At 40.1% G+C, this 6,695-nt stretch overlaps 1 long non-coding RNA gene across 2 annotated transcripts; it reads left to right on the top strand.

Moving 5' to 3' along the window:
* The first annotated feature begins 1,052 nt into the window (after positions 1-1,052).
* Positions 1,053-1,882, top strand: LOC134093413 (uncharacterized). Of its 2 annotated transcripts, none has more exons than XR_009940356.1 (4): positions 1,053-1,183; positions 1,310-1,419; positions 1,614-1,670; positions 1,791-1,882. It is a non-coding gene; the product is annotated as an uncharacterized LOC134093413 (long non-coding RNA). The 2 variants fall into 2 exon arrangements; XR_009940355.1 differs by having other exon boundaries at positions 1,096-1,183; positions 1,307-1,419.
* Positions 1,883-6,695: the final 4,813 nt, after the last annotated feature.

Here is a 6,695-nt window from a genome sequence, read left to right as displayed (position 1 = left end):
GAACTCAATCTCCAACAGATGTAGGCATTCTACCCACTGTCTGGGTCACTTAACTACTGACAGCCCAAGTACTGGGTTAACTCACTGAGCAGCCCATCCCCCACCCCTGCCTGAATGTGCAACTCCAGCCAGATCTTCAACCGTCACTTTTCTATCATGAATCTGACTGCAAGTTGTGTGCTGTAGGCTACTCTGCCGTCTTCATATTCAAGGTAAGAATTGCAGTACTTTTGTATGCCAATTGAAAACGGGAATTTATTAGAAATGTACTGATTTCACAATGAAATATTTACTACAGCCATTAGCCATCATAGAAATCATAATTAGTTAGCAAATAATAGCTATCCGATAGTGCTAGCGAGCTAACTTCGCTAACGTTAGCGATGTTAGCTGTTAATGTTAACTTTTCCAGTTACTAATTTCACCTTTATGTAGAATTCTTGGAATGGTAGTAAATATCATATCTAGCAATAATTCAGTCTGAGATGTCGTTATGAATGTAGAGTGTGAGTTTTCACACATCAGGCGCAATAGAATAGCCTAGCTGCTACCTACATTACAATGCAGTGGCTGTTACAATGCAGGCTAAAGTTAGCAGCTAGCAGCTACAGGCAACGAAAGTTGTTAACGTTAACCTTGCTACCTTTCGACCTTCCATGGGGCATGGGTCGATACTTAACCATAATTCATGTATCGATAGTGTTGATGCATAATATGTAGTGTTGCTATGACTGGAAAGAGGACCAGTAAAACGAATGAAGTAGGTTAATATTAAGTTATTTCACCCCCTGATTTAGGAACATTAGATCTGTCTTACAGTGGATGTGAATGGGGGGGCATTTGGGGAATTTCAATGAGCAGAAATATCATGCCGACAAGTAAAGGGATTTTTAGTTTGTTTATGGAAGTGTTAGGCTTCATGTTCTTCATTTTATAGCCTTTATTTGTGCCATGTTTGATGACTTACACCTAGGCATATGTTTATTTAAGATGCATGTGAGTGCAGTAGTGCATTAGTGATGGTCTTTTCATGTTCTGTGAGTTTTGCAATGTATTAATGTTAGCCTTCTATTCCCTTTGTTTGCAGGTGGTGTGAGGACTGCTGCCCTGAGACCGCTGTGTTCATTTTTGGAATGTTCCAAATGTGTGTTACGTCCATACAGAAGAAATTCCAAGCCTGCAAGTGAGTTCACTCACTAGATAGACACACATACCCGCATATAACATTATAATATGTGTGCATGTATTTCTGTCTGTAACAGTTTAGTTTATCCCCTCCTTTCATGTGTCTGTTATGACTTTGTAGTAGTGGGCTCTATCAACTGTCCAGGGCAAAGTCGGTCTACCCTGATGGCACTACCTGTTACTTGATGTCTGGTAACCATGGCTGACCTCAACGTAGTGGGTGTGGACTACAGGGTATGTTATTGAGCATGCTCTTTGTTTGTCATATATGCTATGTAATGCATTAATCCAGAAAGTAATCATGATTATTGCACTTACCTAAACTAGTATTGAATTTTGCAATTTAGGCATATTTACCATTGTTTGCTACTAATTCAGTTTGTTGTACAGTACGCATCATTTTGTCTAACCTTATCTTTTATTGACAGAGCCCTGATGTCAAGAATTAATATAGACGGTGATGGTGGCAAGGGTGCCTCCATAAGGTAATTATCATTTCTACCTTATTGACTTACCTTGCTTTTTTTTTTAATTCTATGATTTTATATCTTAATCAACAATAACAAATTGTATGGCAATTGCTGTTGTTTTTTTTTTTTTTGTAGGTGCCAGAAGTCCCAGCCTGGAGCCAGAGGCTGCTATTGCAAGCCAGATGGGGGATGATCTATGTTAGGTGTCAGAAAGGTGGTGTACGCAGGAAGGCGAGGCAAAGATGTGATTAGGTATGATATCACATAGACATACAGTACTACTGTGCAGAAGTGTATGGTCACTTTGAAATGTCCTCTGTATAAAACAAATCTATAGATAAATATAGTGCACCCCCAAACTTTCTAATTGTGGTGTATATATTGTATACATCTGCATTACTTCTAACTATCGCACCTGACTTGTAGGCTGCTAGTGTGGGTTTGCTTTTATTTGTCACACAAGCTGAGAAGCTTGCATTAATTATATTCATAGAAGGGGTCAATTGTAATATATGCTTCCTTCTCTCTTACAGACTACCTTCAATAAGACATGGCAACAGACACATGACAGAAAGTGACTGGACTGGGAGAGATAGACTTTTAAAGGACTGGCCTGAAACTGAACTGGGTTTCCAAGTTTATGGTTGAGTTTAAATGTTAATGCTGTTATCAACTGTACTTTTATCAAATTGCTCATATATGATGACTGGCTTTTACTGCTTTTAACTTTCTATACATTTTAAATAAATTTAAGATTGAATATTCAAGATTGTGTTCATTCCATCTCATTATACTGTAGCAGTAAATGTGTACCACACCAGCACATAGTGATAGATGTACTATGTAAGTAATGATGAAGTGCTAAGTGAGTAATTTGTTTAAAATTGTCAGCATTATATTCTTTAAACTTGTTTGATTCTTAAAAAGGCTTTCTGCCATCTAAAAAATGAGCATAGCATAATTCAACATAATTGATGGGTCAGATAAACCCAATTAAAGAAGTTAATCTAAACCATTATTGGGTCAAAAAGACACACGAATATTCTGGGTCACTGTAACCCAACATCCTGGTCAGTATAACCCAATATATGGGTTGATTTTCTTACCCATATAATGGGTTAAATAACCAACCCAACATGCTAGGTCATTCTAACCCAAGACGTTTGCTGTCCAATAGTGACCCAGGCCCTGGGTGAGAAACAACCCAATTTGGGTCGTTTTCAACCCAGTAGTTTTTAGAGTGTGCAGCCGACAGCGAGGGATAGGCAGTATCATGCTTTTAAAATCAGTTTTTCAAAAACAAAATGGTATGTTGTGTTGTCATTTGTGTTTTATTTTGTTGAAGAACATCATTTGTATAAAAATACTTTATAGGTGTGTATTTTTGTAGTTTTGTAAAAATACTGGCAAATATTTTTGGTAAAACCAATAACCTACTTTTGGTGAAGTGATGGAATCATAAAAGTGCAAAATATTGAACACAGCCTCTGACTGGTGCTGAATTAGTATTAATTAGTATTAATCAGAATCTGAATTAATTTGCTCAGAGTTGTTCTGATAATAATATTGAGATTCAGGAAGATGATCCAGTGCAAGATGTGTAACGTGTAGGTTGCTCACACACACACACACACACACACCTCAAGTTTCTTGAGAACTTTAATAATCAGTTTCTTGAGAACTTTAATCATCCAATCAGAAGACATGTGGTTGCCGATGATGTGGTTGCCCTGCAACAAGTTGCCCCATATATCACCTAACGCAACCCGATGAAAAATAAATTCAATCAATAATTTGCCCAGACTTGTTGTGATCATAATATTGAGATTCAAGATGATCCAGTGATTAGTAAGATTAGCAACGTGTAGGTTGCTCACACACACAATACACTCCCTCATACCAACCCTTAAGTTTTTTGAGAACCAATTGGAAGACATGGAACCGGTTATATGGTTCAACACTACTTAATCTGGCATGCACTGATGATGTTAGAGACCTGTCCAATGTGCAGGCGAGATTTTTGTATTATGACACTTAAGACCCAGGCCTGAAAATAAAACTACTGCATTTCCTATAATGTGTGTGTGTGTGTGTGTGTGTGTTGGCCATGGTTGTGTGTGTGTTGGCCATCTGTGCGTGTGTTCTTATGCAGATGTGAATGAGTGTGTTGTGAGTCCTCCTGATTGTGGCCCACAAGGCACCTGCACAAACACACCTGGCAGCTAAGCCTGCACCTGTCCATCAGGGTTCAAGAACCGTGGCAACAACCAAAATGCTCCATGTGAAGGTGAGATTTTAATATTGCGACACTTCAGATCCAGACATGAAAATATAAACTACTGCAATACAAGGCATTTCCTATTGTGTGTGTTGTGTGTGTGTCTGTCTGTGTCTGCCTGTCTGTGCCCTGTGCGTGTGTGTGTGTGTGTGTGTGTGTGTGTGTGTGTGTGTTCTTATGCAGATGTGAATGAGTGTGCTGTGAGTCCTCCTGATTGTGGCCCAGACGGTTCCTGCACAAACACACCTTCACCTGTCCAGCAGGGTTCAAGAACCGTGGCAACGACACCAGAGCTCCTTGTGAAGGTAGGGGTGTGATTCAGGCCTATTAACTACTATTCTAAAAGCTACAGCTGTTCCTTGTTTCTCTTTCCTCCCAATGTACTAGAAAGAGTTATGTAAAACACACAGCTTTGGTTAAACTACTGGACTACTCTACATCGACACTGTAATACACTGTACAAACTGCTTCACTGCTTAACTGTTCCATAAGCACTTTTTTAGTTGTATGTGATATTAATCTATGGAATCAGATCAGACTCAGACAATTTGTTATGCTTTTAAACGATTTCTAACTGTAAGTAATAGTCAATATTGCAAATATGCACTATACTTACAAACCTATTATTAGATTTGTACCCATAGAAGAGATTTGTAAGACAGGACATATACTATATCTTTTTGAAAATCGTTTGAGTAAATTGTTTGTACAATCACAAATCAATTACATAGCATAGCACACACACACCATATATATATGAGACACCTTTGATCCCCCAGGGTGACACAAAGGTCTTTGTACTTACAGAAAAAAGCGCTCCTAAGAAGTTCTTAGCACTTAAGAGCTTCTTAATGAATCTGGGAAACCCGGCCAAGATTTGTAACTCTAGGACAGCTTTGTGTAGGCTATATAGAGCATTGATTTGTAACTGTAGAGTATATTTGTAATTGTAAAATATCTGTAAGATGATTTAGCTGTAAATCGTACCCATAATATAGGTGTGTAAGTGTAATACATATTTGTAATATTGTCAATTACTTGTGTAAGCACCTGTAAATTAGTCTTTTTTGTTTTACTGTACACTCGATGTACCACAATGCTTTGTGGTTTTACATGTGTATTTTTCTGATCCAATAAGATGTACTTGTTTGTTTGCTTTTATTTGAATTGTTTTATTAACCAATGGTTGGTAGTTATTGTATTGTGCCCGCGAAATCGCGGGGAATACGAACGTTCTACTTCCTCAGCGAGCGAGAGGCTCGTCAGTCCCAGGCCGGAGCTGACAGTGAGAGGTCCCGTCAATATGCTCCCCTGGTGATTAGTGGAGACTTAGGTAGGCCTGCTGCCTACCCGGCCCACGAACTGTAGCCATGAGTCATCTGTTGGAGGGAGTGAATCCATCGTCGCCTCCGGACAACTGCGTTTCCTCCGGTGCTGAGCCCACCGGCGGACTGTCCTGTGAGTGAGGGACGCTGTCACTCCTCCTTCGTTGCTGCCACCCGGCGACTGACTTCTCCTCCGGTGCTGGGCCCACCGGCGGACCGATCACCCTGCTGCCGTTGGCTAGCTGGAGCAGCTTGCCTCCCGTCTGCCCTGGACACCGGTTCGGCCGAGTGGAGTGGAAATCTCCGTCGTGAGTACATGTATACTGATACACACACACACTCGGTTGTCGCCATGAGCGACCAAGGAAAATCGGACGTTCAGCGCAGCGGTTGTCCTGCCCGCGGCTCCGAGAGCTGCCACCGTGTACGTGCACCAACGGCAAGCGCTTGGGGGTGTTTGTATATTGTGTACTTTTGCTATTTGTTAGCCCATGAATGTTTTCTCTGTATTTTCTCTGTGGGGTATAATCTGTGTCTGTCTTCCACACTGGTAACCGCATTTGTGTTTAGCTCTGTAAGCTAACTGTCTAGCGACCTGTTAACGTTCGGTACAAACGTTAACGTTCGCTTGTAGGTTTTCTCTCTCTGCTTCATTTCGAAGCTGTTGATATATTCACTTTTACTATTAGTAAATAAATACTCTATTGTTGTTTATTATACTTCTGGGTGTATTGGCAATTTATTTTATGCAACCACCACTAGTTTAATGAAAACCTGATTACTTTATATATTTAATGTCTGTAACATTACACAGTACACGAGCTTTTGAGTAAGTGTAGTACTTTACAGTGGAGGCACCGCGCTATTCATATTTAATGTATTGTTATCTTGTTTAAATGCTAGTCTACTGGTAATTCAGGGATGTTTCAGCCAGCTCACCACACAACCGCTGAGAGCTCGGGATCCTGTTTAGCGCCACTGCTTCTATAGCCTGTTTTACATTGCCTGTAACCAGTGCCTTATAACGCACACCTGTCAAGATGGGGTTACACTTGTAAAATTCATTTTCACAGTGAAAAATAATTTGTACAGTTTGAAGTAGTGATACCCAAACTTGAATCTGATTTGATTTCATATTAATCTACAGTGTGTGTGTGTGTGTGTGTGTGTGTGTGTGTGTGTGTGTGTGTGTGCGTGTGCGTGTGCGTGTACAGAGGATGAAGTTGGATTTCCATACCCACTGTGCACATCTGCAGGGACTGGAGAATTGTAGAGAAATTCCGCAGGGTTGGAGAAAAGGAATGCTTTTGATAAGTAATATGTTACTGTTACAGATTACAAGCACAGCACTTATTACTTCAGACCAATGTGCTAGAAGAGGTCATTTTGTGTTTATGCATGCTTTGTATATCTATGTATCGCTGATGCTGCCCTGGA

This window comes from Sardina pilchardus, chromosome 10 (genome assembly GCF_963854185.1).
Source record: "Sardina pilchardus chromosome 10, fSarPil1.1, whole genome shotgun sequence".
NCBI lineage: Eukaryota > Metazoa > Chordata > Actinopteri > Clupeiformes > Clupeidae > Sardina > Sardina pilchardus.
The sequence above is the reverse complement of the archived record's forward strand: the minus strand, read 5'-3'. Positions and strand labels throughout refer to the sequence as shown.